This window comes from Nicotiana attenuata, unplaced genomic scaffold (assembly GCF_001879085.1).
Source record: "Nicotiana attenuata strain UT unplaced genomic scaffold, NIATTr2, whole genome shotgun sequence".
Classification (NCBI taxonomy): domain Eukaryota; kingdom Viridiplantae; phylum Streptophyta; class Magnoliopsida; order Solanales; family Solanaceae; genus Nicotiana; species Nicotiana attenuata.
In genome coordinates, this window is record NW_017670691.1 from 319,535 (window position 1) to 343,812 (window position 24,278).

Below are 24,278 nucleotides of genomic sequence, written 5' to 3' on the forward strand. Positions count from 1 at the left end.
TCTCACCTATCAACTCGAAAACGCCAAAATTCCAATTTCGCCAATTCTTGCCTAATTCTACTCCGGACCTCCAAAACACATTCCAATCACGCTCCTAAGTCCCAAATCACCTAATGGAGCTAACCAGATCATAAAAATTCTAATTCGAGATCGAATATTAAAAAGTCAAAACTTGGTCAAACCTTTCAAACTTAAAGCTTCAAACTGAGAATTTTTCTTTCAAATCTATTCCGATTATCCTGAAAACTAAAAATGATGATTTACATAGTCATAATACATCACACGAGGCTAGTCATGCCCGAGAAGTGGCGAGCGAAGTGCAAAAGCTCAAAACGACCGGTCGGGTCGTTACAGGTGGGGAGTTCAAAATAGTTGTAGTAGAGGTTGGTTATTGTTGTTTGGAACCCAATTTACTCAAAACGTGTGCCACCTTGTTGCCTTTGCGGAAGCTATGTCGGACCACTGAATTCCCCAATTTCTTCAACAAGTACCTGCATTCAAAGATAGTGTTAGTATAGGCAGGAAAGCTATTATGTTCAAGTAGTTGGATTATGTTCGCTGAATCAGTATCAATCTCCAGTGGGGCTAGCCCTTTGTCATTAGCCAGCTTAAGCCCTGTATGAAGTGCTAGTAATTCTGCATGGGTAGAGTTATAGGCTTTGATTTTGTTAGCAAAGCCTACAATCATGTCCCCTTGACTATTTCTTATAATGCCTCTAATGCCTCCAGTCTTATGGTTACCCAAGGAAGCATCTATGTTAAATTTATAAGTTTGGGGTGGTGGTGGGTACCATTTAATGTGAATAGGAATTTTGTGCGTGTTGCTTTTGTATTTAGACTCTAGTAGTTTAAATTCAATGGCCCGTGTGTTAACCATTTGGTAGTTTAGTGTTTTGGAGAGGTTGTGGAAGCAGTTATTGTTTCTATTTAACCAGAGGTGCCAAATTGTAAATGGGAATACATCTTCCCAAGTTATGCAGTTGTGTGTAACGGTTATTGGTAGGTCTTTGATTGATAACAGCCAATGTTTGTTATTTGGGATAGCATTAATGTCGATGCCCCTATTGTCCCAGAATGTGCGTGCCACTGTGCATTCAAGGAAAATGTGGGTTATGGTTTCTTCTGCCACCCTACAAACCGTTCAAATATTATCGTTTGAAACTCCAATTTGATGAAGGTAAGATTTAGTAAGTAGTCTATTTTTAAAGCATTACTAGAGGAAAAATTTAATTTTGTTAAGGGTATGGAGCTTCCCAATCCAATCATAGTCAGTGCTAGTTGGATGTGGTGGTGAATTAATGTGTAGACTGAATGGGTTGAGAAGGTGCCATTTGTGTTGAGCGACCAAATGGGTGTGTCTATAGCTAGGGGGTTTGGTGAGAAGGAGATGGAGGAGATATCATTTTTAATATTGTTGGGGAGTTCAAAGGAGATTTGTGACCAGTTCCACTGGTCATTTCTCCAAACCTGGTCAAGGGTTAAGTTGCTATCATTCTTGTTAAGAGGACCATGAATGGAAGAGCGGATGTTTGTGTTGTTAGGGGTCCAACAACCAAAGTAGAAGTTTATGGATTTGCCATTGCCAACATCCCGCGATTCCTTTGGCAATGGTTTCCCATCCTCTCAAAACATTTTGCCAAATGAAGGAGGTGTTTTTAGCATTAGTTTTAGGACTGTATTTTTGAATTAGAGTGTTTGCCCACATTGTTGACGGATTGATGAATATTCTCCAAGCTAGTCCTGCTAGTATGGCCTGGTTTTTGTGGGTTGCCTTAGGTATCCCTAGACCTCCCATTTTTTTAGGAAGGGTTACAACATCCCATGCGATGTAGTGGATCCTTTTTTTATGCAGAGTTGTGCCCCAAATAAAGTCATGCTGGATTTTATCAATTTGATGTAGGATCTTCTTTGGGAGAGATATGTATTGCATATTATGATTAGGAATGGCATTGAGGGCAGCCTTTGCTAGGGTAGTGCGGCCCGCAAGAGTTAAGAAATTTGTTTTCCAATTTGAAAGTTTGTTCGCATATTGTCAATTAGAAATTGGAAGTCAGAAGGTTTAGGTTTGTTATTGGTTATAGGGAAGCCCAAATACTTGCCAAATTGAGTTGTCGGATTGATATTTAATAAGTCAATTGTATAATCTTTGATGGCAATTGAGCAGTTACTTGAAAAAAGGATTTTGGATTCGGCATTATTTATTTTCTGACCAGATAGCGAACAAAAGGTTGCTAAGGAATGGTGAATGGTATTTATGATTTTCACATTGGCCTGTGCAATGAATGTCAAGTCATCTGCATAGAATAGGTGTGACAGATAAGGTCCCTTTGCCCAATTCTAATGGGATCCCACAGAGTTAGATCGACTTGGTGGTTGATGTATACAGACAGCAGTTCCATGCATAATATGAACAAATAAGGAGATAGAGGATCCCCTTGTCTGATACCCCTTGTGGGTTCAAAGAAATTTGTTTGTGCACCATTTACCAAGACTGCTATCTTGCTTGTGGAGATGCACTTCATGATTAGGGTGGTGATCTTTGATGGGAACTTAAAGAAGGATAAGGCCTTGTAGACAAAAGACCATTCTAACCTATTAAAAGCTTTTTCTAGATCAATTTTAATTATCAGTTGCCCATTCACCCCTTTCCTTTTTTTAAAGATGGTTTACAACTTCTTGTATAATAATAGCATTATCACGTGCCCTCCTCCCCTTTAAGAAGCTAGCTTAGCATGGGCTGATGAGTTCAGTTAGAAAAGGCTTGATGCGGTTAACAATTATTTTGGTGATTATTTATAAGTGGTATTATAGAGTCCTATTGGTCGGAAATTATTGAGGTTATTTGCATGCTTAAATTTAGGGATGAGACATAATAAGGTGTGATTCATTTCCTCAGGAACTTTGGATCTGGAAAATATTTCTTTACATAGCCGGATAATAGAGGGACCCACAATATTCCAATGTCTTTGGTAGAAAATAGGGTGCATACCCTCAGGACCCGATGCCTTGTATGGCTTAAAAGAATATATACAACAGAAATAATTTCTTGGGTGTCCAATGACCTATCCAGTGGGGAGAGGTCAATATTGGCAAAATTGGTGTGATCATTTTTAATAGTATTCCACTCTGATAGAGTATTATTGGTTGTGAATACATTTTGGAAATATTGGTGAGTGTGCTTGATGATTTTCTGACGTTCCGTTATCCAATTTCCAGTGTTATCCTTAAAGAATGAAATACTGATATGCTTACGCCTATTAAGGACAGAAATGTGAACTTTTTTTGCATTGGCATCGCCCTCATTTAGCCAATTAAGAAGAGATCTAATCTTCCAATGATCCTCCTCCAGTCGTAGAGTATTATTATAATCAGTGATTAAAGTTTGTTCCAAGTTTCTAAGGAATGTGCTAGTAGTATAACTTGATGAGTTTTGGATCCCCCTAATTCTGGCCAGTATCCTTTTCTTATTAGCGAAAATATTTCCAAAATTTTGGGCACTCCATTCTTTAATGTTAATCTGGAAACATCTTTGTGCATCACTGAATTCCTATTATCCCAACTTTGTTCAACCACTTTACTAAACTCTTGTGGCATAACCAATATTTTTTGAGTCTAAAGGGTTTGATAAAATTTGTCGAGATTGGATTTGTTAGCCTGATTAAGAGCGGATTATGGTCGGAGTAGGTTTTTGGGAGGTGAGTTGCCATTACTAAGGGGTACAGCTCTAACCAGGTTTTATTAGCAAGGCATCGATCTAGTCTTTCTAATATGAGACCATGCGTCCTATTTCTATGGTTAGACCACATGTAACGACAACCTTTGGATCCTAGATCAATTAAGTTACAGTAGTTAATACACGACCAAAATCTAGAGGTCCTATTCCTACTAATGTTCCTTCCTCCCCATTTTTCATCTTGAGTCAGGACATCATTAAAGTCGCCACCTATAAGCCAAGGGTCTTTGTAGTTATCAAAAATAGACCTAAGATTTTCCCATAGAGTTATCCTGTTAGTTACATAATTACTAGCATATATTGCACTAAAAAGCCAAGAGTTGTGATTTGGTAATACCTAGACTAGGGCATGCAGTTCTTGATCCGTCTGCCTAACATGTTCCACTGCTACCATGGTGTCTATCCACATAATAACCATGCCACCAGCTCTGCCAACCGCTGGAATCTCAATTAGGTATGAGGAGTTGAAGTCTGCCCTAAGCAGTGCATGGTTTTCCATTTTTGTTTCCAATAATGCAACCATGCATGGGTTGTGGTTGTTAACCAGCTCCCTAAAGTTACGTCTAAAGTCAGCATTATTAGCGCCTCTAACGTTCCATATGATCATACTAGTAGGTGTATTCACGATTGAGGAATGATTTTGGAGAGCAGCTGCGTTAGGATTAATTCCCCTCATGAATGGACTGTCCCTCAGAGTGGGATTCAGTAGGACAACATACTTTGCGGTTGCTGTGTTGAGTGCTGGTGTTATCTCGATTGAGCATCTTTGGAGTGCTATTGGGCAGCGGAGTATGTATTTCTTGTCCTCCCTCTCCGGGAATAGCATAAGGGCTATATCTCTTATTGTTGAGATTTCTTTGAAGGAGCTTCTTCCCGGAGGGTGGGGAATCACCACCTCTTCTGCTTCTTGCACTTCCTGTTCTTGATTTGCTCCTTGTTCCATCGGAGGGCCCATATGAGGTTGGTGCTGGGCTTGTTGGGGTATCTAAGGGAAAAATAGTGGATTCATCTCTGTTATCTCCTGTGATGGGAAGAATGGGAGTTCGAACATTTGTTTCATGTTCAATAGAGGGTTGAAGTGTTGTGGTAGGTTCCAGTGGTTGTGCATGGTGTGGTAGAGAGCAGGGGCTACTGCTGGAGCCAATGGATCGAGAATGTTGGTCATCTAACATATGGTTCATATAGTTGTCCATAGCCATTCTCATCCCCTCTGCTACCACCTGGGCTAGGAAGTTTGGGTTTTGGATGATCACCATGACTTCCTGCTCTTCTATTATCATTGAGAAGAAGAGATCTTGACCTTGGAGCCCCTGCTCGATCCATGAAGTTGGTTGGTGGTCCGGGTGTTGTGGTTATGTTTCATATACTAGGTTTGGGATTTGCATGGGGTTTTTTGGGTTGTTGAGGTTCATCGTGGGAGGTTGGAAGGAATTTTTGGGCACCTTGTGTGTTAGTAGTGCCAGTCGAGTTCTTTTGTTTAGGGGTAGCAGTAAGTTTGGCATTGTGTTGTGGAGTGTTATCTTTTAAGATATAAGGGGAAGGCTGAAAAGATGGCGAAAATGATTGTGTATCTTTTATGGAAGATTGAAGTTGTGTGTGATTGGGTGAATTAGGCGTGTGAGAGTATATAGGATCCGTTTGGTTAGTAGTGTCCATAGGTGTGTCCATTTGGACAACCTCTGATGACAAGTGTATGCCCGTGTATTGGGTTATAGCTGACTTGTCGTTTGTGGATTGATTTTTGATTGCATGCAGGTCATGATTTTTGGCTATGTTTGAGCTGTCAGTAGGATTTTGATTTGGCAGCAACTTGGGTTGCAAGTGTTCAGCATTTTCATTGGTGTTAGACACATTTGTCACACGTGTCGCTCGGACAGTGGCTATGTTCATTGTTTGTATTGAAGAGTTTTTGTGTGTGGGAGAGGGAACGTTGTGCAATTTCAGAGAAATATTTGTGGGAATGTCCATCTCTTCGCATTTCTCTGATTCCTGAAGAGCATCGAATTTATTATGGTAGATTTGTGATTGATTATTATTGTGGTCCAACTTTCTTCTTAACCTATTATTTGTAGGAGTCGTGGTTGGTTGATTTTTGTTTGTGTTTATTAGATTGGGACTAGGGTATTGGGTATGATCAATATCTTTTGATCTGTAAGTAAGATTTTGAGTATGGAGGTATTTACTTGTGGCCGCTTCAAATATTTTTACGTTAATACCTGTGGTTCCACTTTGGGAGCTTTTGTGCTGTATTAATGGCTGTTCCTGGCTACTCTTGGTTGTGTTGTCCTTCTCTTTTGGAAAGCCACCATTTGCTAATGGTTGATGGAGTTGGTGATGGTGGTCACCGCTTGGTGCTCTGCGTTAGGAGGTGTGGATGAGGCTTTGGTGTAAGTGGAGTGCTGGGTGGTGTGACCTAATCTCCCACATACTTTGCAGAGGATGTGTTCTCCTTCATATATAATATGCTGCTTGTATTTGCTTACGAGGATGCAAGATTGGACTGGTTCGTCAAGAGGCATCTCAACACATAGACGTGCGTATCGTCCTCGAAGTGTTGCACCTGTACATGCATCAATCTTCAGTAGCTTTCCGATGGTGTTGCCTATTTTCTTTAATATAAACGCATCATAAAATTCGGTGGGCAGCTGGGGAAGGCGTATCCAAATGGCTGGCCTTTCCTATGTTGCCTCGCTTGCAATGAAGTTTGGTTCCCATTTCTTTATGGAGAGGAAAAATACATTGATAAACCAAGGGCCATTTTGCAGAGTGTTGATCATGTTTTCCTCTTTGTTGAGTTTGACAATGAAATAGTCCGATCCAAGATCTATGAGAGGAAAGTTCTCCGATGGTTTCCACATTTCTTGTATTTTCTTTTTTAGATATTGGTGTTGTATGCGTTTTCCCAGAAGTTTAATAATCAGAGAGTATTTCCATGGTTGATACATTCTATTTTTATCTTCATCTGATAGATGAATTGTCCTTATCCCTTGGTGTAATTCCTGTGAGATAGTGTCCACAGACTCCTCTGTTATGTTGTTCTCTTCCTTTGCAGGGTCGTTTTCCACCAGGTCAATATGCATCATAAATTCTGATGATAATAACTTTTCTTTGAAGGATGATTGATGATTCATAGTTGTAGTAGTGTTAGTTGTAGTGATATCTGGAGGTTTGGGAGGGATATGTTGAAGTTCCTTGTCGGCTTCTTGTTTTTCCATGGCCTCTTATTAGCCTTCCTCAGATCTCTATATTAAAATTGGCACTATGTTCCATATTCCTCCTTCAAAGGATTTCCGAGGGAGACATCCTATTGCACTTAGGCCCTGAATATGCTTCAAATGAACTTGTACCCTCTTGATTGAGTTTTTAAGTACTCCAATATACATAGTTCATTTAATATTTTTACATCATCATTTCATATTTACTAGTTATAGTCGGTATTTTTTTTTAAATTACAAATTCTAAATTTTAAGGAGGCTTACTTATATATATCATTTAGATAACTTGATAGTGTAACATATTATTTAAATTTACACTGTATATTATTTAAATTCCCTTTTGATTATATTAATCACTGCATATTACTGGGGTCGGAGCTAGCTCTTCGATTACGGGTTCGGTCGAATCCAATAGCTTTGGCTATACTCTGTATTTGTCTTAAGAAATTTATTAAATATGTACAAAATATTAATTTAGAACCTAATAAAGGAAATAACGTTAAATGCCTATGTGGGCCAATTTTATTATTCGATTTTGCCTATTTGATTATAATTTCTACTTATGCAACCCGAAAATTTTATTTCGCCTACCTATTCCCTTTTTCTCTTTAATTTGTACTGAGCGGCTAGAGATTGATTGAAAAGTTAAGCCCAGCCGACCCTCTCCCCACAACCACCTATCTATTTGTGTTCGAAACTAACAAGCTGGAATACGGTAGGGGCTGTAAGCACGTAATTCTTGACCCGACACGTTTTTGAGCTATTTGTACAACCCGGCCGGTCGTTTTGAGAGTTAGAGCCCTGATCCCCTATTAACTGCTTCCCCCATATCTATTTCTGCTATTGTGACTTGCCGCGGGAGGGGGGGGGGTTCATTTTTGATTTTTGGAAGTGTTTGGGACACTTAGTCCCTAAATGGGAGCTTAAGCCTTAGGAATTGGACCGTAGTCGGAACTGTGTAAAGACGACTCCAGAATGGAGTTTCATTGATTTCTTTAGCTCCGTTAGGTGATTTTGGGCTAAGGGGTATGTTCGATTGTGTTTTGGAGGTTCGTAGCATATTTAGGCTTGAAATGGCGAAAGTCGAATTTTTGGAGTTTTGGACCGGCAGTGGAATTTTTGATATCGGGACTTGCCTAACGTTATGTGGGGGAACTTCCCTTAGAATTTGGTACTGTTTTGATATGTGAGCGCCGTGTATGTGAGGTGACGAGTACGTACACGGGCTAATTGTTGTAAAACTTTGTTTTTCATTACGTCATAACCTGTTTCTCCTTACTTGAACTACACTAGCATATTTATCTATCCTGTTTAGTTTAGATTAGTATGCTACGCGTTTTAACTGCCTATCTGAACTCTGTGCAGCATGTTTAGTGAAATTACGTGCTTTCCTTGACTTGAACTTAGTCGAAACTGTAGGTTTTCTTGATGTATCTGTTATTTCTGTTGGTTGAGCTGCACATTTACTTTGGGACTACGGAACGGTATTCGGGGGATCCCCCCTGTATTGCATATTTACTTTGGGACTACGGAACGATATTTCGGGAGATCCCTCCGTTCTGCATCTTTACTTTGGGACTACGGGACGGTATCTCGGTATCTCGAGAGTTTCATCCCCGCTCATTTAAATTTAGGACTACGAGACGGTATCTCGGGAGATCCCCTGTTGTTATTTCTGTGTTCTGTGCTGTTGTCTTTCTACGATTTTATTCCTGTTAGATTTCTGTATTTGTTTTGACTGTGATATTTCATTCTGTCTTATTTCATTATATTTATACTAGTAGGGCCCTGACCTGATCTCGTCACAACTCGACCGAGGCTAGGCTTGGCACTTACTGAGTACCGTTGTGGTGTACTCATGCCCTTTCCTGCACATGTTTTTCGTGTGCAGATACAGGTACCGCTTTCCAGCCGCGTTATCAGTGAGGCGAGCCAGCTATATAGACTTCAAGGTATATCTGCCGCGTCCGCAGACCTCATGGTCCCTATCTACTCTTCCCCGTGTCAAACACTTCTTGTGTTTCATTTTGGATAGATTCCGGAGTGTAAAAATACTGTTTTCTTTCTGTAGCTTGTGAGTTGCGATATTCCAGGTTTTGGGAGAGTATATGTACACTTCGAGAATGGTTATTGTATATGCCGAGCGGCATCTTAATTTCTTGTTAAAAATTTACCTGTTAGTTGTTAGCCTTTATATTTTCGTTTTATTTTTTTGTGCAAATGTTAGGCTTACCTAGTCGTAGAGAATAGGTGCCGTCACGACGGTTCACGAAGGAAGAATTTGGGTCGTGAAACTATTTTAGTGCTTAAAATATTTATTTAAGTTAACTTTAATTTTTATCAAGTTTTAGTCTACTTTTACTTCAAATTACGATTTGAAAACACAAAAAGATTTTCATTTTTATCGGGGTCATTAGTATTTTTATAGTAATGCTATCTTGATTTTAGCATGACTGTTATATTCTTCTCACCTTTTATATCAGTATAAGTTTTGAACATACAAAAACAGTTTCATTTCTCTTCTAAATATTCTATTACATATTTCTATTTAATTTAGGTTATTAATATTTTTTAGGGATATTATTCTAATATTGACATTGCTTATTGCTTATTTTCTTTTAAATTAATTTAAGTAAAATCTTTAAAAAATACCAAAAAAATAGTTTTACTTTTTACATTTAGTTTTATTAGTTTATCTAATTAATGAGAGTAATTTTACATTTTATATAAGTGTTTTGTATTATTTTAGAAGAGGTATTTTTCATAAAGCACTATCTTTTAGGTCTAATTAGCCATTTATAGATACCCTTTGCTATATTACGTGTTATAGATACCTTTTATGTTTTTATACAATGTATTTCATGTATTTAAGCTGTTGTATTCATTAATACAACCAAAAAAATAGGCGTAAAAAGTGGAATTCCAGCTAAGTTTGACATGTATTTAGCTGTATTCAAGCGTCATTAACGTTAAATACAGTAACGTATCTGCGCAAAATTTGGAAGGTTAAACTGGTTAAAAACGGAAGGAAATCAAATCACATGATATTCTCCTAATTTAACTCAACGAACTAAAACGATCCCTCATTAATCTGTATTTGAAAGATACATAATAAAGATTATAGCTGAATAAAGAGAAATACATATGAATAATACAGTTGAGTAGAACTGTATACAGTTGAATACAACAAAATACAAATTAATTCATCTGAATAAAACACTTGAATACAATAAAATACAACTGAATTAAACTCTTGAATGCAACAAAATACAACTAACTTCTGCTGAATAAAATAGTTGAATATAACTAACTACAACTGATACAACTGAATACTCAAGTTGTATAAAATACTTGAATACAACTAACTACTGCTGAATAAAATAGTTAAATACAACTGATTAAAACTGAATACAAGAGAATACACATAACTTTTTAATACATCTAAAATATATAAATGAATGCTGCTGAATACATGTGAATACAACTGAAATATACATTCGAATACAACTGAATACAAATAGGCGATTTTTGGCGATCTAGAGAGAGAACAGCCTTATGGCTTCGCCGGCCGGCGGCCAGCCATTAATTCCGGCTGGTCAGCCCCCTACACATCTACCCAACCTCTACAACAACTACAAACAAATCCCCAACCCTCAAATCCCACAAACGAAGCCATGAATTACGCAAAAGCTGTGAACCCTACTTCGAGGACCACTGCCATGCAGAATCGAGCCGCTACAGTTGAAACCAATTGCTCTTCGTCTATCAAAATCAACGAATTAACTTACCCTAAGCGATTGTAATGGAGTGATAATGGAGGAGAACTAGAGAATTTGGGTGGGAGAAGAGGTATAAATCGTGGGTTGAGGGAGAAAGAGTAAAGTGTATGCAAAGAGAGAGAGAGAGAGAACGTGGTTAGTCAATTTTACGGTGATTATGTGAGAGAAAAGACTAAAAAGGAGAAAAAAATATATTATTTAGCATATATGGTACCTTAAATGTAGGATGTAACTATAATTAGATATTTGACTATAAAGTATAAAAGGTATCTATAGGATGTAATATTTTAAAATGGTATTTATTTAAAATAGATAGGGTACTAAGGTTTTCTATAGGGTGTAAAAATTCCTATTTTTTTAGTTAATGAACTTTCATGTTTGAAAAGAAGCCCAATTTCGGTGCACTTTTGGCCAATTTTGAGGTCCAATACCTTCATCCACCAGCCCAAGCGGCCCAACCCAGCTAACCCCTTACCTAGTCCCCATGACCCGCGGAACCCATCCGACCCACCCCGTTTCTAGCTTTTAGATCTGAGCCATCCATTCCCTTCTAATCCTATGGCCATTATTCACCCCCCACATATAAACCTAATATCATCAACCTAACCTAAAGACCCAAACCAATTTGGCGCCCCCCCTCCCCCCATCTCCAAGCCTCACTGCCGCTCAACAACAACACCCAAACCCACCATAACTCCACCCGAGTCTCGCCCACGTGCTCCTTCCTCTCTCCTCTTGCCACATAGCCTAACAAACTTCTGACAATCGAATCATATTTGTGTAGTTTTGTTGAGGCGTTTAGGGCGTCTATGTTTTAGTCTTGTTGAGGCAAGGGGTTGTCTCTTTAGTCGATTATATTATCCGGGGAATGCCCCGAAGTACTTTGTAAATATTCTGGAGGCCGTGACGAGCTTGTGAAGGAAGCATAGTGTAGTATTTTATTTTTATTTTTCTTTTATTTGTCTTTTATTTAGGTAGGGACAACCTCGAACCTTTTTGTGTTTGTTTTCTTGTGTGTTTTTACCTCAATTCGAATATTTTAAAAGCCGTCTAGATCAAGTATGCAACCGTACTAGTTACGGGACTCGGGAAATTCCTAACACCTTCTCCCCGGGTCAAATGAACCCACTTTCTTAGAATCTCTAGTGCAAATTGGTTTAGAGTCAAATATATTTTTTAAGGGAAAATTGATTTTTATATGGTGGCACGGCACACCGAGATGACATGCCGAGTGACAACTCTGAAAAATCTCTTTTAAACAAATAATTTTGTCACATTTCATAATTGAAATCCTTTTTGAGCTTACAAATCTTTTTATTAATTTTAAGAGGGTTAGTGAGGTAAAAAAAAAGGGTGGGACAGGGGCAGAGAAATTTTTCGGTGGAGCGATGAAATACTTATAGATCGATAAGAACACTAACAACAAACTGGATTTTGCACTTCTTGTGTTATGGTGAAATGAAATTTGTAATGATTTACTTTTTGAAGTCATTTTTCAAATTTTCAGATATGATTTTTGAATATGTTTGAAGACCTACTATTGTTGAGCTTGAAGCACTTTAATCTGAATTTTCAACTTGAAGATTTTGTTGTTTGATTCGAAGTGTGTATTAAAAAATGTTATCTATAGTACCTTTAAAAGTTTATACTAATGAAATTTGATCACATTTGGAGCTGGTTTAAGATGATTGTGATCGAATATTTGAAGACCCACCATTAATTTGAACTTGAAGCTCTTTAAAAGCGTAAGCACAATTACCCGACAATATATTGCTACAAGATACAATATACTACAAAAATATATTATATATTATACAACTTACTGCAGTGTAATTCAAATAGTACACATTTCTATAATAATATACTGCAACAGAATATAACTCTACAATAATATATTATAATAGCATATAATATACTGCAACAATATAATGTAATAGCATAAAATATACTTCAACAGTATACTTCAACTGCTATTGTTGAATCATTTAGGTGCTATTGTACCAAGCTAATCCGTGGTTATAGTCCAAGTTTGGTGCTGATAATTGAAGAAAAATAAAATTGGTCCACCATCGAAGGAGCTTTGAAGTTTTAGGTTTCGGAATTGAATAGATAATAGTTCTTTTTTTGGACTTTAAATTTGGGTGAGTATTATTAAAACTTGTTGCAAATGTTTGTAGGAATTGAATATGAAGTTTGAATTCATTTAGAGCTAACCTGAAGTGAGTCTGATCGAAAATTTCAAGCTAAAAATCTGCTCGAGTTGCGCGTGATCTCCAATTTGAATTTTTCAGTTGTGCTTCTATTAAATATGATCGATAACGCTTTTCTTAGTTCCTTTGAAATTGGCATGGATTTCAGCCAATGTTTTAAAAGGCGCCTGTATGCCTCAGCGAGGCGTAAGCCTCGAGGAACGGGGCGTAAGCCCTATTGATATTTAATTTTTAATATTTTAGAAAATAATATAATTACAGTAATTACAGAAAATTAATATTTAATTTTGACAAGAGTGAGTTTCTCTAGTGGTGAGCACCCTTCACTTCCAACCAAGAGCTGTGAGTTCGAGTCATCCCAAAAGCAAGGTGGGAGTTCTTGGAGGGAGGGATGCCGAGGGTCTATCGGAAACAACCTCTCTACCCTAGGGTAGGGGTAATGTCTGCGCACACACTACCCTCGCCAGGCCCCACTAGTGGAATTATATTGGGTTGTTGTTTTAGTTGTCGTAATATAATTACAGTAAAAATTTATAAACATGTACAATTGCATAAAAATTGAAGAAAACTATAAATATGTTGTATATATATATATATATATATATATATATATATATATATATATATATATATATATATATATATATTCATGTGCTCCATCCCTACAAATAATTAGTCAAAACACTCTATTATACGCTACTTATAACACAAGTAACTTGAGTCGAAAAGAATAAAGTTTTCTACATAGAGGAACAAAAAAGATGACTAACCTGCAATTTGAACTTTGAACTTGCTGCTATGAAGGAGAATGGAGTTCTCGTTGTATTAGCATAAAAAAATTAAATATTTATTGCTTTTGGGAGATATTAGCAGACAAGAGAATGAAGTGAGAAAGACCATGAATTAGAGCTTCAATCAATAAAAAAGGTCTTAACTTTTAAATTTAACACATTTCAATTCCTTTTTAAAACTTTTGAATAATTAGAAGCCTACTTTTGAGTATTTGAGTATTATATGAAGCACTTATTCAACAAATTTTGTTTTAATTTGAAAAAGTCTGTAGGCTTACAGCTCACTATAAAAACGTAGCTCAAACGCCCGGGCATATATCCCGAATTGCTGGACGGACTCCTCTTGAGACTTTCGCCCCACATCATCGCCTCGACGCGTTTTTGGTGCGCCTCGCCCAGAAAACGCCTTTTAAAACATTGATTTCAGACTCTTTAAGCTATAATAGGTATATAATTAAATAGATAGTGTGTAGGATATTTAATGGGTATAGGCGCATAAATCTTTTGTTTTTATAGGTATTTCTGCATTTATCCCTAACTTGAAAAGATTAAAGTGCCGAACTCATGGACTTCAAATTGTGGTTCCGACTCTGCAGCGCTTTCCAACGGCATATTAGCCGCGACAAACACAAATATCAGCTGCAATTGAACTGATCTTTGTAGTGAATTACTGTTTGCCTTGAAAAATGTGAGTAACAATTAAAGGTGATTTGTGGTTTTAAAGATATGTGATTTATTCCAATACTAGTGAATATACAAGTAATATTAAGTTTAAGTAAGAAGAATTGATGAACCAAACCACTGTTGTTAGAGCAACGGGGACCTCGAGCTCGATTATCTCGGGAGCCTCGGGTGAGCTAAGACCAAATAAAGTATGAACTATAAAGTAAAAACAATAAAGCTGGAGAACAATTGTGGAGCACAGTAAACGAGAAAAGTAGAGTAGAATGTTCTATTACAGTGAATGAGATAATGTTTACAAATGATTGGGGTCCCCTTTACATTGGAGGGGAAAATCCTAATATCGTACATTCCCAATTATGGTAAAGAATTCTATTGGTACAGCTATATAACAACCTAGTATGGACTCGTACTATTTCGTACAAATCTCATCCCATAATTTATGCCCTGATCCACGTGTCCTTGAGAAATTCCGCTCTTTCTTGAGTGTCATCGAATTTGTACTGCCCTTGAGATAGATCATGACGGGTCTCCGATTTGCTTCTCGAGGTGCGCACATCCCGGCCGGGCTCGATTCTTACTTCCGAACTCGAGCTCGGGGTATGATCAAGTCCTCAAAATTGAGTTCTCAAATTTAGACCGTATACAGATAGTCCCTGCGTTTCTTAGAATGAAAAGATAAGAAACGATCTGATTCTCGCCCCTTTGATGTCCCAAACATGATGTCAGTCTAGTGAGGTCAGCAATCTGTGTGACTAAAAAGTCGTACAAAAGTTACGCTTACACAATTTTCGAAAAGCCTTTAATGAAAGACGGCAATTGGTCATCCGTTTAGCTTCTCCAACACGCCTAGATGGCCTTTATAAATATTTCAATCCTTCATTCTTCAAACTTTTACCTTTACAATATCATCAAATCCTCTCTGCACTTATTCCTTCCTTGTGCCCATTTGTTAACCAGCTCCTTCTCCTTCTTCTGAATTTTCACAACAAAAATGGCAAAAACTTCTAAGACAGTTCCACAAATAGAGAAGGCCTCTTCGTCTTCACGCCCGTCGAAGAGCAAAATGGTGGTACCTCCTCGCATTGAGGAGTGTACCCCCGGGCTTTGTGATACGTCTTCCGATTTCAAGGTCGACAAGCCTGCTTCAGTTCCAGGACGATGTAAACCCATGTCTTGATATATTAGCTTAATAACCGAACTCAAACAAGTGAAGGCAGATTACCGTTGGGGAGATGAAGTGCATGTGGAGATTCCTTCACCTGATGAGGATATTACCACTCACAAAGCGGGGTACCTAAGCGTATACACATACCCGTTTACCTTAGGTCCTGTAGATCCTTCTTTGCCCTTTCTAGACCCAGTGATCCTCGATTTCTGTAGACAATACCAAGTGACACTCGGACAAATTTATCCTTCCTTCTATCGGATTGTTCACCTAATTAGGTACTTTTCGAGCAAAATCGATGGGATGTCTTTTACCCTCGACCATCTGATCAGATTATACAGCCCTAGTCCATATCGAGGTGGTCTGATAAAATTGCAACGTCGATCTCCGAAGTCTTTCTTCGCTAGCATCGATGAGGATAAAGATCGAGGGTGGATGAGCTGCTTCGTTCAAGTCAGGACCTCCGACCTGATTCCCGCTGAAAAGATGTCGTTCCCCGAGGAATGGAATATGAAACGTAAGTACAGACCTATCGAGCATGTTAAATTACTTAGACATTTTCCTATTCCTTTGAACTAACTCCCTTTTGATGATGCAGGTGTTAATTAGTATCCAAGTGCGGTTGCGGACCTCCCGGGCTGGGTTCGGCAACTAGCTTCCACTTCCACATATGCCGACCGCGTCTGGCGTGATTTGGCCAAAGGCCGATGGGAGGCCAAAAACCATGGTGAGTCCTTATTATTTGCATATTTAAATCCCTTTGTGAAATACTCCTCAGCAGTACACTTAACTTTACGCGTGTGCAGGCCTCGAAGATGTTGTTTTGATGAGGCTGCCCCCACCTGGCGAGGGAGAGACCAAAAAACCTGCCAAGGACAAGAAAAGAAGGAAAGGGTCACTAGCGGAGTCCCCGAAGCCAAAAAAGGCCAAGCTTCGAAAACCTAGGGCCGATACGGTGGACTTGACTCCAGAAACTGTTGCACGTCTTCATGCTGAGGACGAAGAGAGAGATGAGGCCGAGGACGAAGATTTTTGCCCGTTAATAACTCGGAGAGGAGGAGGCACCGATCTTTCAAAGGCTGTTGAGCCGGAGGCCACCGAAGCGGTTCAACCTTAAGCTGAGGAAGTTCCTGTGGGGAGCTTGAGCAAGGTTCTCGAACTGACTAGTGGCAAGAAAGCGCCCCGTCCTGAAGGGCACTTGGTCGATGAACTTAGAGAGCCCACCCCTGAGGTTCCTCGAAGGCGGGAGAAGGCCCCGATTGAACCGCTCGGGGTAATTGATGTGAATGAATCTCCACCATGCCCATCGTTTTCTGAGGGGAAAATACTGGATGCCCAAGATATGAAGACTCCTGATGTGGGAGCATCCCACAGGGAGAATGACATTTTTGGCGAATGCCTTGCCGGGATAGAGGAGGGTCCCAACCTTGATGCCTCGTTCATCCTCGAAGAGGCCGAAAAGCTCTGAAAGCAGGTAAACTTTGACTTGATAACTACATTTAGAGTTAAGTTCTTGCTTTTCTGACCTCCTTCCTTTGTGTTTAGTCTCCAATACTCTTCAATTAAGCTTTTTCCAAGTCTCGATTTGAGCTTGCCTGATGTGAAGACGAGCTCAGGAAGCTTATGTCAGAGACGGACGGACTCAAGGCTCTCTATGTCGAAAGAGAGGGTGAACTCAATGATCTTCGAGCAAGTTCGGTGAAAGCTTCCCAAGAGCGGGCCGAGCTCGTTGAAAAGGTAATATAGCCTTTGAGGGCGCATTTTGTACTTGTTTGTTTTGGCGTCTTATGTTCCACCTTTGCAGTTCTAGGAGAAGGCCGACCTGGCGGAGCAACTTCGGGAGGAGCTTAAGACCAAAGAGGCTGTAACCCTCGGGTGGAAGCAAAGTATGGATCGCTTGGCCTCCAAAAAAGACAGTCTTCGGGAATAGCTGGCCTCAGCCGAGAGCCAGCTTCGGAGTGCAAAAGAGGAGGGTCGTAAATTTATGGAGCTTAATACTGAGACAGCCGCTGAGTTGTCTAAGGTTAAGTCCGAAGCCGATGCGTTCGTGTCTTCATATCGAACCGATACTGCAACTGCCAATGCTCGAGTTAGGGAGATATCTGCTACAGCTGAGCTTCAGTTATCCTGCATCGTCAATCATGCTCGGCTGGAATCTCGAAAGCAAACTCTCGAGGAAGTGCATGCAAAAGGCTTTGACCTTTCTGCAGAAATTGAGAAGGTGAAAGTTTTGGAAAAAGAGGCAGCAGCATTGCTCTCTACTGATGAAGATCCTGTTAGCGGCTTCGAGAGTGAGGAGGACGAAGATGAAGACGAAGTCCCTGAGGAGGCAAAGGTCCCCGAAGATCAGGCTGTCGAAGGTCAGACCACCGAAGATGTAGTTCTGGTGGATGCTGCCTCCGAGCGAGTGACCCCGACAATAGAGTAGGTCCTCTTTAATTTCTTTATTTTATGTAAGCGCTCCATGGGGGAGTTTTGTAAATGTGCTTTGTGAATACAAATGAAATTTTGTTTCGACCTTGGTTTGTGATGAATTTCATTTTCCTTTATTTATAGAAAATTCGCTTGTACAACCCAAATTATCAGCCTGAGTGTTGCTTCGAACTTAGAACGCAATGAACCCTTAGGTTCTTTACCGATTAACATGATGCCTCTTGAGGTCTTAGGTAGTTCTCGAGCTTAGATCGAGCTTGTAATGACACAACCCTCGGGCCCGAGTTGAATGAGCACGAAGTCTTGGCCCCTATTTTCTTGACCTCCATCCGTTTCGGCCCCGCATTTCTTAGAGTAAGAAACGATTTGGACCTCGATTTTCTTGAGCCTTTTAGGATGACGTCATAGCCATGACATGGGCGCTTGAAGTGACCGGAAACGTCATGTCAACGATCTTCCCCAGAACATCAAATGCATATCAGTGTTGGTCGGCCACTTGCGCTGCCGAAATCGTCACCGCCTTTCACCGCCTTTCTATAAATACGAGGCTATCCTGATTTGAACAAAGACAGTGTTCATTTACCATTTTTACTCTGGTTCTTTCCCTCTGTATTTTTTCATCTAATCATCTGCTTCCATGATTCAAAACCTGCGAACTCCTGGTCACATGGCAGCAACTGTAGCAGTTATGCCAAGGCTTTTCTTTTCGAAGCTTCGATTCGAAGCAACAAAAAAAGGGGCGTAAAACCCTTCCCGTATCAGGAAATATGCGATCTTTTTCCCTATCGCTCATCTCTCTTAACTTCAACCTGGTGTGGCACTTGATTCCTTCTGCTTGCCATGGATGAGGTGGTGCTGACAAGACCCATACTTGCAAAGTTTTTCACCAGGCCACAATTTTCTCCGCTTGTTAAAAGCTTTTGCTTCTTGATAGGCTTTAGCCTTTTCTTCATCTATTGTTGTCTCGGAGGAGGTTCCCGAAGGCGCCGCTGTCGAGGATGTGGCCCTAAAAGTAGATTAGGTTCTTGGCTTTGTTTTTGTTTCCATGTTCCTGTGTAAGGACCCTTCATGGGCGGTGTAAATATATTTTGTAACTATCTCTTGGAAATACAAAAGGATTTTATTTTTGACTCATCTTTGGATTGTGTTGAATCTTGTTCATGTTTGTTGAAAATTTGATCTCATAATTTAAATGACCGGTTCGAGTTCTGGGGTAAGTTATGGTACCAAATCATTGCACCCTTAGACAGAGTTTCCCCAAACTTTTTTAGCAAAACGTACTCAATCTCATCGTCTTCCAAATCAATTCCTTTTATGCCACAAGTATATGTGGTGATGTGCTCATTAGGATCAGTGGTCCCGTTGTATTTTGGGATGTCTGGCATCCGAAACTTCTTCGGGATGGGCTTCGGAGCCGCTCTCTAGGAGAATGGTTTTTGCACGAACTTCTTCGAATCCAGTCCTTTCAAAATTGGAGGTGCTCCCGGTATTTGGTCGACCCTCAAGTTGTATGTTTCCACCTTTTTGTCGTTGTCCTCAATCCTTTTCTCCCCTAACTCGATCCTTTTCGTGAGTTCCTCGAGCATTCTCATGACGGTGCGGTCAGTTCCCAAGCCATTGTTGCTTGATCTCTCCGGGGTTGGCTCAACACGATGAGCGGTTTCTAGCCCAGCCACGCTCGGAGTCTTTTGCTAACTCTGTAACTGGGCGACTTATTGTGCTTGCGACATCTCAAAAATCACTTGTAGACTAACTTCCCTTTCTCCTTGAGCCTGTGTCCTTTGAGCGTCAGGTTGATTCCCTCTGCGTACACTTCCTTTAACATCAGTGTCCAAATCGACGTTCACGGCAATGTGTGAACCAACATCGACGGGGTTTGGCACTAGTGCTACCCCAGGGTTCAGCGGTGGCACAGCGGTCCTTGCAGCTGCTGCATTGTTTTCTCCATAGGATCCGAGACCATCGTTTCCATGCACGGGTATGTTTGCTGAGCTAGACATATATTAGCCTGAAATCAAAGAATATTTGACCAAAAAAGTGTGAAGAATAACGTGTGTTATCAGAAAAGTAGCACTAAAATAATCACTATTATCTTTAGCCCCGCGGTGGGCGCCAAACTGTTTGCCTCGAAAAATGTGAGTAACAGTTAAAGGTGTTTTATTGTTTTAAAGATATGTGATTTATTCCAATACTAGTGAATATACGAGTAATATTAGGTTTAAGTAAGAAGAACTGATGAACCAAACCAGTGTTGTTAGAGCAATGGGGACCTCGAACTCGATTATCTCGGGAGACTCGAGGTGAGCTAAGACCAAATAAAGTATGAACTATAAAGCTGGAGAACAATTGTGGAGCACAGTAAACGAGAAAAGCAGAGTAGAATGTTCTATTACAGTGATGAGATAATGTTTACAAATGATTGGGGGTCCCCTTTATATAGGAGGGGAAAACCCAAACATGGTACATTCCCAATTATGGTAAAGAATTCTATTGGTACAGCTGTATAACAACCTAGTATGGAATCGTACTATTTCGTACAAATCTTATCCCATATTTTATGCCCTGATCCACGTCTCCTTGAGAAATTCCCGCTCTTTCTTGGGTGTCATCGAATTTGTACTGCCCTCGAGATAGATCATGACGGGTCCCGGATTTGCTTCTCGAGGTGCGCACATCCCGACCGGGCTCGATTCTTACTTTCGAACTCGAGCTCGGGGTATGATCAAGTCTTCGAAATCGAGTTCTCCAATTTAGACCGTATACAATTATATTTCCTCAATTTGTAGGTATGATCGACGTAGTTGTGTAGTTCAAGTACTTGCAAGGAGACTTGGAGGGTGTTTGACTAAGCTTATAAGCTGGTCAAACTAGCTTATAAGCACTTTTTGGCTTATCTACGCGTTTGGTAAAGTTAAAAGTGCTTATAAGCCAAGTGCTTATAAGTCAAAAATAAGACAAAAGCCATAAGCTGGTCACCCCCAGCTTATGAATTTTTAGCTTATAAGCACTTTAAGTTTGACCAAGATTTTTACTATTTTATCCTTAAAATATTCCTTTTTAGAACAAAACTCCAACATCAATACTCACTGCCTCAAGTATTCAACATAAACCACACCCTCTCCCCTCTCCCCTCTCCCCTCCCCCCTCATCCATCCCCCGCCTCTTCAAGTCTGCAATTCTCATTGACTATTTAAGATAAGCAAATTCTCTATTCCTTTGCATATTTATATCTATGTGATGTGTATTAATCTTTGAACTATATGTGATAAATGAGGACATCAAATTTTGGGTGTATTGCTTTCTAAGTGTTGTGGTGATGAAGACAGTGTTTGTTTCTCTTCAAATATTTTGTCCTATTTAAGTTTATTTTTTACTGAGAAACTTTTGTCAATTTATTAAGTATTATAACTTATGATTATATGCTTATCATAAAATATATTATATTTATCATAAAAATTATCTTATCTAAGCACAGTTGTATTTAAAATAAAATGACAAAATAGAATATTTTGTATTTCAATCGATCTGGAATCTAAAATTTTGAAGAAATTACTTACTTATAAGTGTAAACAGTTCTAAGGTTATTTATGTCATTTTAACAGAAAAAGAGCTTATCAGCACTTTTTTATCAAATACTGCAGCAACTTATTATCAATTTCATCACTTATACCCAGACACGTAACTGCTTATTTTATTAAATCAATTTGAGCACTTAAAAGTGATTTTCATCACCTAATGCTTATCAACTACTTCAAATCAGCTAATCCAAACGGGCTCTTGAGCTATAAAGGGCTAGACCCCTTCCCCTATGGGTTGCTCGCTAGCAAACAGCCGCCAGCTAAAGTTAGCTTTTAGAAAGTTTTCTGATGATTAAATTATTTTTTGTCGTTTAATACTTGCAAGGATGTAAGAGATGTAATTCAAATTTCAACAAGTTAGATGAAAAAGTAAATTCATATTTATCTAAAACTCGATGAAAATGAAACATGTCAATTTTGTCATGGCTTGGTAATTTTTCAAGCAGACTTGCACTAGTACTTATTTACCCTCTCGTGGGAAGAAAAAGCATTAGTTTAAATTTTTTTACAAAACACTCTTTACAGTTCTAAATATTAGTCGTCTTAGCAATCCGAATTTGTTTTAAAATATTTGATCTTTCAGACATATAAGAGATTGTTTATTATTATACATCTTTTCATCTCCAGCTTCTTTTTCTAATAAGTGGAGTATTAATTAACTGAGACTATAGATAAATAATATATTGTGCTTAATATATCTCTTTAAGGGGTCCAGAAAAATCTTAAAACAGACAGATAGTGGATGAGAGGTAATTACGGTAACTTGCAATTCGCGAGACATGCTTCAGTACAAATGGGAGGGAGAGACCGATAACTTTAAGACAAAGCTTTCAGTTCAGACTTTAATATGCAATGATTTGGAATTTAGGAAGAAATTAAATGTGTTCACTAGCCCTTTTGTACACTTTTAAAATTTCAGTAAAAAAAAGAGAATATGCGTGCTTTTGCCTCGAATTGGAGTGCCTACTGCCTAGTACCATTCTCCGTAGGAACAAACCCATGGTATGTATTGTCTGCCCATGGTGACTTAATAGACTTCACAAATTTGTCCATTAAGCTATGTCACATTGAGTCCAAAAGTACGCGTACATATGAATTTGTATTTCATCTTAAATAGCACTTCACATTTCCATTCCTTTACAATGTTAGACTTATCTAAGGTGTCATATGCATTTCTGTCACGACTCAAAACTCCACCCTGTCGTGATGGCGCCTATCGATGGTACTAGGCCAGCCGACTTTCAAAAACACTCCTATATTTCATTAAAGGATAAACTAAAAGTCGTTTTCATAACAGATATCCCATAAAGAGTTAAACTCAGAATGAAATGCGGAAAAGATAGCCCGACATCAGGGTGTCACTAAGTCATGCGCGTCTAAGCATAACTGATCCGAACATAACACGAGTAACAAAGTCTGAAATACAAGTACAACTAAAGGAAAGGTAGGGAAGAAGAAAGCAAGGCTGCGAACGCCGGGCAGCTACCTCGTTATCTCCAATAATCAGCTACGAGGACTATCAACACCCTCCACGACCGACAACTCCTGGATTTGCACACGAGGCGCAGGGAGTAACGTGAGTACACCAACTCAGTAAGTAAAAATAATAAATAAGGAACTAAAGATAATGACGAGCTACACAGTTTCAGTTCATTTTCGGTAATTTCAGAAAGGAAAATAGTCATGCTTCCCAAATTCTGGTAATTCAAGTCAAATCAGTTTGTTTAAGTCAAGTTCAAGTTAAACCAGATAAGAATTTCTTCCAATAGTTTTCAAAACATGGATAAAGGCAACTCTGGGCATCAATAATGAAATCATATACTGCCTCTCAGGCAATCATCTCTCAGTCCTCCCAGTCACTCCAACTCACAATCACTCATTCCTCCCAGTCACTCATTCCTCACAAAAACTCAGCACTCGACACTTGCGGCAGTAGGTACCTGCGCTCACTAGGGGTGTGTACAGACTCTGGAGGGGCTCCTTCAGCCCAAGCGTCATATCAAGCCAATCATTGCATAAATGAATAAAACATGCTGTGGCGTGCAGCCCGATCCCATAAATATCCTCACAATCAGGCCCTCGGCCTGACTCATTCATCAATCTCTCCAGTCTCTTGGGCTCTCAGAAATCAGGAAAAATCAGCCAAAACAGCAATATCATGAAGTATCAGATAGAATAACAGATACCGAGATATGATATACGAGTAAAAACTGTGACTGAGTACAAGTAGCACATAACAGGAAACTCAGCAAGTAATGCGGCCTCTGTGGAACTCAACAGTACCAACACAAAGCCTAGACATGGTTTCTAACATGATTTATAATAAATTTTTCATAACACATAGAGAGCATATAGCAAACATCATGTTGTTCAACTTTGCAGTTTTCACGGGACGGACCAAGTCACAATCCCCTCGGTGCACGCCCACACGCCCGTCACCTAGCATGTGCGCCACCTCCAAAATAATCACATAACATCGAATCCGGGGTTTCATACCCTCAGGACCAGATTTACAACTGTTACTTACCTCAATCTGAGAAAATCTCTAATCCGCAATTCCTTTGCCTCTCGTATCGGCCTCCAAACATCCCGAATCTAGCATTAATCAGTACAATACCATTAATATAAGATAAAGGAATCAATTCCACAAGAAATCTACTAAATTAGACTCCAAAATCAGAAATCGACTC